Source organism: Ranitomeya variabilis, chromosome 4, assembly GCF_051348905.1.
Source record: "Ranitomeya variabilis isolate aRanVar5 chromosome 4, aRanVar5.hap1, whole genome shotgun sequence".
NCBI classification, from domain to species: domain Eukaryota; kingdom Metazoa; phylum Chordata; class Amphibia; order Anura; family Dendrobatidae; genus Ranitomeya; species Ranitomeya variabilis.
In genome coordinates, this window is record NC_135235.1 from 712,352,320 (window position 1) to 712,363,101 (window position 10,782).

Consider the following 10,782-nt stretch of genomic DNA (forward strand, 5'->3'; position numbering starts at 1 on the left):
GCCTTGAAAGCAGCCAAAATAGATAAGCTTGAATATGACTGTGAATAAGTTAACTGTTTGAAAGTTCGTTTTACCTGGCCAAGGTTTTTGCACTAAAGAGTTAAATTGTTTAAAGGACATTCGAATCATGGACAGTGAATGATTCACAAACTTTATTGTATATAGTTGGCACCTATTTAGGTGCTTTCTACTGGTTTTACAAAGAAGCTTTAAAAGAACTGTTTCAAATGTTGCCTTGAATATTGATTTGTTTACAGAGACCTGAAGATCGCGTTGTTCCGGTGTTCTGGAAGGAGTCCCCGAATCCAAGATGGCCGCGGGGCTCCTTCCGGGTCCTGAAGTGAAATGGCTAGCCGGCGCCTGCTCACACAGTGCTATGCAAAGTGTCAGATCAGCGATCTAATATAATGATGTCCCACCCTGGGACAATGTTATAAAGTAAAAAAAAAATATATAGAATGTATATAAAAAAAAATTAAAAAAATCCCCAAATAAAAAAAAAAAATTTCCCCAATAAATCCATTTATTTATGTAAATAAAAAAAAACCAAACAATAAAAGTACACATATTTGGTATCGGCACGTCCGTAACAACCCGCTCTATAAAACTATCCCACTACTAGATAACCCCTTCAGTGAACACCACAAAAAATAAAAATAAAAAGCGAGGTAAAAAACCGCTTTATTATCATACCGGCGAACAAAAAGTGGAATAACACACGATTAAAAAGACTGATATAAACATGGTACCACTGAAAACGTCATCTTATCCCACAGAAAAAAAGCCACCATACAGCATCATCAGCAGAAAAATAAAAAAGTTATAGCTCTCAGAATAAAACGATGCAAAAACAATTATTTTTTTACATAAAATAGTATTTATTGGGAAAAAGCGCCAAAACATAAAAACAGATATAAATGAGGTATCGCTGTAATCGTACTGACCTGAAGAATAAAGCTGCTTTATCAATTTTACCACACGTGGAATGGTATAAACGCCCCCCCCCCCCCCAAAAAAAGAAATTCAGGAATTGCTGGTTTTTGTTCATTCTGCCTCACAAAAATCAGAATAAAAAGCGATCAAAAAATGTCATATGCCCGAAAATGGTACCATTAACAACGTCAACTCGTCCCACAAAAAACAAGACCTCACATGACTCTGTGGGCCAAAATATGGATAAATTATAGCTCTCAAAATGTGGTGATGCAAAAACTATTTTGCAATAAAAATCGTCTTTTAGTGTGACAGCTGCCAATCATTAAAATCTGCCAAAAAACACTATAAAAGTAAATCAAACCCCCCTTCATCACCCCCTTAGTTAGGGAAAAATAATAAAATTTTAAAAAATGTATTTATTTCCATTTTTCCCATTAGGGTCAGGGTTGGGGCTAAAGATAGGGTTGGGGTTAAGGTTGGGGCTAAAGTTTGGGTTGGGGCTAAAGTTAGGGTTAGGGTTGGGGCTAAAGTAAGGTACCTTCACACTGAACAACTTAACAACGATAGCGATCCGTGACGTTGCAGCGTCCTGGATAGCGATATCGTTGTGTTTGACACACAGCAGAGATCTGGATCCTGCTGTGATGTCGTTGGTCGGTGCTAGAAGGCCAGCACCTTATTTCGTCGCTGGATCTCCCGCTGATATCGCTGAATCTGTGTGTGTGACGTGGATTCAGCGATGTCTTCACTGGTAACCAGGGTAAACATCGGGTTACTAAGCGCAGGGCCGCGCTTAGTAACCCGATATTTACCCTGGTCACCATTGTAAATGTAAAAAAAAACCACTACATACTCACCTTCTGATGTCTGTCACGTCCCCCGCCGGCGGCTTCCCGCACTGACTGTGAGCGCCACCGCTCTGCTTTGGGGCTGGCGCTTACACAGTGCAGGGAAGCGGACGCCGGGGGACACGGCAGACACCGGAATGTAAGTATGTAGTGTTTGTTTTTTTTAACATTTACACTGGTAACCAGGGTAAACATCGGGTTACTAAGCGCGGCCCTGCGCTTAGTTACCCGATGTTTACCCTGGGTACCCGGGGACTTCGGCATCGTTGGTCGCTGGAGAGCTGTCTGTGTGACAGCTCTCCAGCGACCACACAACGACGAAACAGCGACGCTGCAGCGATCGGCATAGTTGTCTATATCGCTGCAGCGTCGCTTAATGTGACGGTACCTTTAGGGTTTGGATTACATTTACAGTTGGGATTAAGGGTTGGGATTAGGGTTAGGAGTGTGGTTAGGGTTATGGTTGGGATTAAGGTTAGGGGTGTGTTTGGGTTAGGGTTTCAGTTAGAATTGGGGGGTTTCCACTGTTTAGGCACATCAGGGGCTCTCCAAACGCGACATGGCATCCGATCTCAGTTCCAGCCAATTCTGCGTTGAAAAACTAAAACAGTGCTCCTTCCCTTCCGAGCTCTCCCGTGTGCCCAAACACACACATACCCACACATATGGAGTATAAGCGTACTCAGGACAAACTGGAGAACAAATTTTGGGGTCCAATTTCTCCTGTTACCCTTGGGAAAATACAAAACCGGGGGCTAAAAAATAATTTTTGTGGAAAAAATAAATAAATTTATTTTCACGGCTCTGTGTTATAAACTGTAGTGAAACATATGGAGGTTCAAAGTTCCCACAACACATCTAGATAAGTTCCTTGGGTGGTCTAGTTTCCAATATGGGGTCACTTGTGGGGGGGTTCTTCTGTTTAGGTACATCAGGGGCTCTGCAAATGAAACGTGATGCCTGCAGACCAAATGGCGCTCCTTCCCTTCCGAGCTCTGCCGTGCGCCCAAACAGTGGTTCACCCCCACATATGGGGTATCAGCATACTCAGGACAAATTGGACAATAACTTTTGTTGTCCAATTTCTCCTGTTACCCTTGGGGGAAAAAATTGCTGGCTAGAAGTTCATTTTGTGGAAAGAAAAAATTATTTTTTAATTTTCACAGCTCTACATTCTAAACTTTAGTGAAACAATTGGGGGTTAAAAGTGATCACCACACATCTAGATAAGTTCTTTAGGGGGTCTTCTTTCCAAGCTCTTCTTCCGAGCTCTACCATGCGCCCAAACAGTGGTTTACCCCCCCCCCCCCATATGGGGTATCAGCATACTCAGGATAAATTGAACAACTTTTGGGGTCCAATTTGTCCTCTTACCCTTGGGAAAATAAAACATTTGGGGCGAAAAGATCATTTTTGTGAAAAAAATATGATTTTTTTTATGGTTCTTAATTATAAACTTCTGTGAGCACTTGGAGGTTCAAAGTGCTCACCACACATCTAGATTAGTTCCTTAGGGGGTCTACTTTCCAATATGGTGTCACTTGTGGGGGGCTTCCACTGTTTAGGCACATCAGGGGCTCTCCAAACGCGACATGGTGTCCTATCTCAATTCCAGCAAATTTTGCATTGAAAAGTCAAATGGCGCTCCTTCCCTTCCGAGCTCTGCCATGTGCCCAAACAATGGTTTACCCCAAAATATGGGATATTGGCGTACTCAGGACAAATGGTGCAATGATTTTTGTGGTTCAATTTCTCCTGTTACCCTTGATAAAATAAAACAAATTGGATCTGAAGCTAAAATTGTGTGAAAAAAAGTTAAATGTTCAATTTTTTTTAAACATTCCAAAAATTCCTGTGAAGCACCTGAAGGGTTAATAAACTTTTTGAATGGGGTTTTGCGTACCTTGAGGGGTGCAGTTTTTAGAATGGTGTCACGTTTGGGCATTTTCTGTCATACAGACCCCTCAAAGTCACTTCAAGTGTGAGGTGGTCCCTAAAAGAAAATGGTTTTGCAAATTTTGTTGTAAAAATGAGAAATCGCTGGTCAAATTTTAACCCTTATAACTTCCTAACAAAAATTTTTTTTCCAAAATTGTGGTAATGTAAAGCAGACATGTGGGTAATGTTATTTATTAACTATTTTGTATGATGTGACTCTCTAATTTAAGGGCATAAAAACAAAGTTTAAAAATTGCAAAATTTCCAAAATTTTCGCCAAGTTTCCATTTTTTCCCCAAATAATCGCAAGTCAAATCTAAGAAATTTTACCACTATCATAAAGTACAATATGTCACGAGAAAACAGTCTCAGAATCACCAGCATTTTAGAGTTATGACCTCATAAAGTGACAGTGGTCAGAATTGAAAAAATGGCCTGGTCAGGAAGTTGAAAACAGGCTTCGGGGTGAAGGGGTTAAATATTATAGCAAAAAGTTTAAAAATTGAAAATAAAGCTAATGTTCAGTTTTGCACTTTGAGTAAAGAGAAATCTAGATAGTATACCTGTTAAGGGTAGTTGCCATTTATAGGATAAGTTCTATTTCTGAAAGTATGCATACAATGTATATATGTTTAGCATCGTTCAAGCATCAAATCCTCCCATAAAGGGAAGCCAAAGTTTACATTAACTTGTTTCATCTGTTTACAGCATGTAACAATTTGTATGTCTTTCTGCTAATTTATATTGTTGTTCTTCTTTTCCCAGTCCGGGAACACTGGATTTAACGGGGGGGGGGGGTGTAACACCACAGGGTCCTGGTTGTTACAGTGGCATTGCTTTCCTCATGGGGAGAGTGATGTCACACTTGGAAGCGATGAAGGATATCTTTTATCAGGTAATCACAATACACACAACATGTTCACACTCCAGGCCACAAGGGGGAGCTTTTGATCCTATTTCTAGGTGACTCCCCTGTATATATATTGTGGATTGCAAGAAAAGTGAGTCAGATAGTGCCGGACAGCAGACTGGAGCAGTCTGAGGCAGGAAGAACATATGAGGGGCCGTGCAGCCACAAGAAAGTGCTGCAGCTCCTGGACAGAGATTATACCGAAGGCAGAACAGATTGCAGTGATCGTGCAGGAGAGCCAAAGCACAGGAAAGTGATACCAGTGGAGCAGAGCAGTGAATTAGCTACCTCCCTGGCTGGCGCAGATTACTGGTAGCCGGAACACCGAGGTTGTGAGGGACTCTAAGGCTATGTGCACACTTTGCAGATTTCCCTGTGGATTTTTCTGCACTAAATCCGCAGCTCTTGGCAGAAAACGCAGGTGAGTTTTTGGTGCGTTTTTAGTGCAGTTTTCAGTGCGTTTTTTTAAGCAGATTGTCTGCGTTTTTGACATAAATAAAGCTTTTGAAACATGACAATCTTCATGAACAAAAAACAAAGAAATGTCATTTCCTTGTCCAACCCCTTCTTCTTTCATCCTCCATGTTGTGAAAATATAATGAGTGGAAGCAACCACAGCATGCCGCAGATACAGCTCCGCAGGCCACACCGTATACTTATGCTGGGGTTGCTGCTGCAAATATTGAATAATCATAGACAGCAGGTAAGCTATAACGGTTTTTTTGTTTGTTTGTTTTTTTTCAGTGTTCTGTTCTAAAAAATATATATATTTGTTTTTATTTTAGAGGCAGGAGAGAAGATGTCAACGGAAAAGACTCTGGGTGCACCCGCTTGTCGCCGAACGTCCAAAAAAGGGCCACTTTTATGTCCTTTACAATGATTTGAGGAAGTAAGTTGAAATACATGAAAAGACAAATAATTTTTGTCCACAAATGTTATGATATTTTATTTAAGCATTTGTTTTCTTTTTTTATTTTCAGATACCCTGAAATGTTCATATCATTCTGCCGTCTACCGATCCCAGCGTTTGACCGACTTCTGGCAATAGTTTCGCCCCATCTCACACTGCATGACACTTTTATGAGGAAGGCCATCTCTGCTGAGGAAAGGCTGCTCATCACCTTGCGGTAAGTAACTCATTTTTGGGTTGAATGTCATTAGGGCTCTTTCACATGTCAGTGTGTCCGGTATGTGAGATGAAAGTTTTCACATGTCCCGGAGACACTGACAAACTTAGACACAGTCATCTATGCACATGTCAGTGCGTTTTCGTCTGCCATATGACTGCGGGCAAAACACGCGGCCATGCCCTTTTTTTACATTTACATGTTCAACAAAGTGTCCCGCACACGTGCACACGGAGAACACACCTAAATGTCCTCTGTGTGACACGCATTGCACTGGTGAAGAAGTGCTACAGGAAGCGCTGTTCCCTGGCGGCAGGTGATGAAGATGCTGTCAGCATTCTTCCCTGCTCTGCATGATTTCAGCGCCATCCGGGAAGAATGGGATTTGTCTTCATCACCTGCCGCCACTAACTGCGCTTACTGTATTGCTTTGATCCCTGCTAGCCATCCGTACGGGAAGGATTCAGCACATGGGCCGCACACACACATGGATATCTCAGGTACTGTGTTTTACGGTACCGGATATATCATGTTTAAAACACACCAGTAAACTGTAACCATTTTTGCTTGCTAGCAGATGTGCCCACTGTATTTTACGCCTTATCTACAGCATTCTATAATTAAGGCCCTGGGTCAGTGGAGATAGATCATACCCGTGTGTGGGGTGCTATCGTGTAATGTTATCCCATCTTGCTGTGCCCAGGTCCTGCGCCTCCCTTCTTGCGATTCAACTCTTCTGCGCAGACGTACTTTATTGTCCTGATGAGGATAGAGCTAAGTGCGCAGATGAGCATGCGCTGGGCCTCTCACCTTTCCTTGTCTTCACTTACTGCAGGACTTACTTCTGCCCTCAACAGGCCGGATTAGTGCGTTGAAGCAAGCAGGAGGGCGGCGGCGTTGGCTAAACATTGGAGTGGCTAGACACGGACCTGCAAGTCCCATCTGATGTGACTGGCGGTTTATTTATTAATACCCTTTGTGTAGTGCCGAGTTGCTATGGGCAGCATTATAGAATGCTTTAGATAAAACATGAAAGTTGCTGGACGCATATTATAGCGACCATAACTGCTGACATGTTTCATTGTATTTTTGTGTGACATTTCTAATATTCATTTTTGTTTTTTTGCAGATTTTTGGCCACAGGAGAGAGCTATACATCCCTGCACCTCCAATTTAGGGTTGGTAAATCCACCATCTCTAAAATTGTGAGGTGCACATGTACCGTCACCTGGCAGAAGTTGCAGCCCATGGTGATGCCTTCCCCATCCGAGGAGACTTGGCTGCAGGTTGCAGCAGGCTTTCAGTCTGTGGCCAATTTCCCAAACTGCATAGGTGCAGTCGATGGTAAACATGTGAGAGTGCTGAAGCCACCACGATCAGGATCACGCTTCTTTAATTATAAGAAGTATTTTTCAGTGGTACTGATGGCGGTGGCCAGGGCCGGACTGGGACTAAAATTCAGCCCTGGCATTTGAAGTTACACAGGCCCACTTGTCACATGGTGACTGTATAATATCTTTGTACACTTGTAGGCAGGGCCGGTTTTAGGCAAAGTGGGGCCCTAGGCAAAGTTTAAAATGGGGCCCCAAAAGCTAACATATTCCACATCACACAGAAGCCTTTCTGTTGTATTTACGTGCGCTGAGTTCAGGCCGCTAAATGAGTTTGATCGACAATACGGAAGTTGTTCAACGCTTGTTTCCCGGCCTCTTTCCACCAGCTGAGGAATAATGATGGGACAGAACGATCACTAATAGATCACTAACAGATCACCATACAGTATCATGTTTTCAGCAGCACATCTACAGTTTACACTGGCAATGTGCTGCTGACAACAAGGCTTTTTGTTCCAGCAAAAACAATCTGAATATGCAGCATTTTACTTGTTTAGTAAAATACACCCCATAGTCCTCCATATATTATAATGTGCTCCATAGTCCTCCATATAGTATAATACACTACCTATAGTCCTCCATATATTAAAATACACTGCTCAGTCCTCAACATAGTATAATACACTCCTCATAGTCCTCCATATAGCATAATACACTCCTCATAGTGCTCCATATAGTATAATGCACCGCCACAGTCATCCATGTAGTACAATTCACTTCCCATAGTATAATGCACCCCATAGTTCTTCATATAGTATAACGTATTCCCCATAGTCCTCGATACAGTATCATGCAGCCCACATATAGTATAATGCAGCCACCCCAGAGTATAATACACCAACCACAGAGTATAATGCAGCCACCCCAGAGTATAATGCAGCCACCCCAGAGTATGTAACCCCCATAGAATATAATACAGCTCACCTCCCCATAATATATAATGTAGCCCCCCATAGTATAGAATATAATATACTCCCCATAGTGTATAGCAAAGCCCGCATATTATATAGCACAAACCGCATAGTATACAGCACAGCCTGCATACTATAGCACAGCCCGTGTAGTAGATAACACAGCCCACAGAGCAGTATTCAGCACAGACCACACAGTTGTATACAGCACAGACCACACAGTAGTATACAGCACAGCCCACAGAGTAATATATACAGCACAGCCCACAGAGAACTATATACAGCACAGCCCACAGAGAACTATATACAGCACAGCCCACAGAGAACTATATACAGCACAGCCCACAGAGTACTATATACAGCACAGCCCACAGAGTACTATATACAGCACAGCCCACAGAGTACTATATACAGCACAGCCCACAGAGTACTATATACAGCACAGCCCACAGAGTACTATATACAGCACAGCCCACAGAGTACTATATACAGCACAGCCCACAGAGTACTATATACAGCACAGCCCACAGAGTACTATATACAGCACAGCCCACAGAGTACTATATACAGCACAGCCCACAGAGTACTATATACAGCACAGCCCACAGAGTACTATATACAGCACAGCCCAGAGTACTATATATAGCACAGCCCACAGAGTACTATATACAGCACAGCCCACAGAGTACTATATACAGCACAGCCCACAGAGTACTATATACAGCACAGCCCACAGAGTACTAGATACAGCACAGCCCACAGAGTACTAGATACAGCACAGCCCACAGAGTACTATATACAGCACAGCCCACAGAGTACTAGATACAGCACAGCCCACAGAGTACTAGATACAGCACAGCCCACAGAGTACTAGATACAGCACATAGCACACAGTAGTATACAGCACAGAGCACAGCCCACAGAGAACTATATACAGCCCACAGTAGTATACAGCACAGAGCACAGCCCACAGAGAAATATATACAGCCCACAGTAGTATACAGCACAGAGCACAGCCCACAGAGAACTATATACAGCCCACAGTGGTATACAGCACAGAGCACAGCGCACAGTAGTATACAGCACAGAGCACAGCCCACAGAGAACTATATACAGCCCACAGTGGTATACAGCACAGAGCACAGCCACAGAGTACTATATATAGCACAGTAGTATACAGCACAGAGCACAGCCCACAGAGAACTATATACAGCCCACAGTGGTATACAGCACAGAGCACAGCCACAGAGTACTATATATAGCACAGTAGTATACAGCACAGAGCACAGCCCACAGAGAACTATATACAGCCCACAGTGGTATACAGCACAGAGCACAGCCCACAGAGAAATATATACAGCCCACAGTAGTATACAGCACAGAGCACAGCCCACAGAGAACTATATACAGCCCACAGTGGTATACAGCACAGAGCACAGCGCACAGTAGTATACAGCACAGAGCACAGCCCACAGAGAACTATATACAGCCCACAGTGGTATACAGCACAGAGCACAGCCACAGAGTACTATATATAGCACAGTAGTATACAGCACAGAGCACAGCCCACAGAGAACTATATACAGCCCACAGTGGTATACAGCACAGAGCACAGCCACAGAGTACTATATATAGCACAGTAGTATACAGCACAGAGCACAGCCCACAGAGAACTATATACAGCCCACAGTGGTATACAGCACAGAGCACAGCCCACAGAGTACTATATACAGCACAGCCCACAGAGTACTATATACAGCACAGCCCACAGAGTACTATACACAGCACAGCCCACAGAGTACTATATACAGCACAGCCCACAGAGTACTAGATACAGCACAGCCCACAGAGTACTATATACAGCACAGCCCAGAGAGTACTATATACAGCACAGCCCAGAGTACTATATACAGCACAGCCCACAGAGTACTATATACAGCACAGCCCAGAGTACTATATATAGCACAGCCCAGAGTACTATATACAGCACAGCCCACAGAGTACTATATACAGCACAGCCCACAGAGTACTATATACAGCACAGCCCAGAGTACTATATACAGCACAGCCCACAGAGTACTATATACAGCACAGCCCAGAGTACTATATATAGCACAGCCCACAGAGCAATATATACAGCACAGCCCACAGAGCACTATATATAGCACAGCCCACAGAGTACTATATACAGCACAGCCCACAGAGTACTATATACAGCACAGCCCACAGAGTACTATATACAGCACAGCCCACAGAGTACTAGATACAGCACAGCCCACAGAGTACTAGATACAGCACAGCCCACAGAGTACTATATACAGCACAGCCCACAGAGTACTAGATACAGCACAGCCCACAGAGTACTAGATACAGCACAGCCCACAGAGTACTAGATACAGCACATAGCACACAGTAGTATACAGCACAGAGCACAGCCCACAGAGAACTATATACAGCCCACAGTAGTATACAGCACAGAGCACAGCCCACAGAGTACTATATATAGCACAGTAGTATACAGCACAGAGCACAGCCCACAGAGAACTATATACAGCCCACAGTAGTATACAGCACAGAGCACAGCCCACAGAGTACTATATATAGCACAGTAGTATACAGCACAGAGCACAGCCCACAGAGAACTATATACAGCCCGCAGTGGTATACAGCACAGAGCACAGCCACAGAGTACTATATATAGCACAGTAGTATACAGCA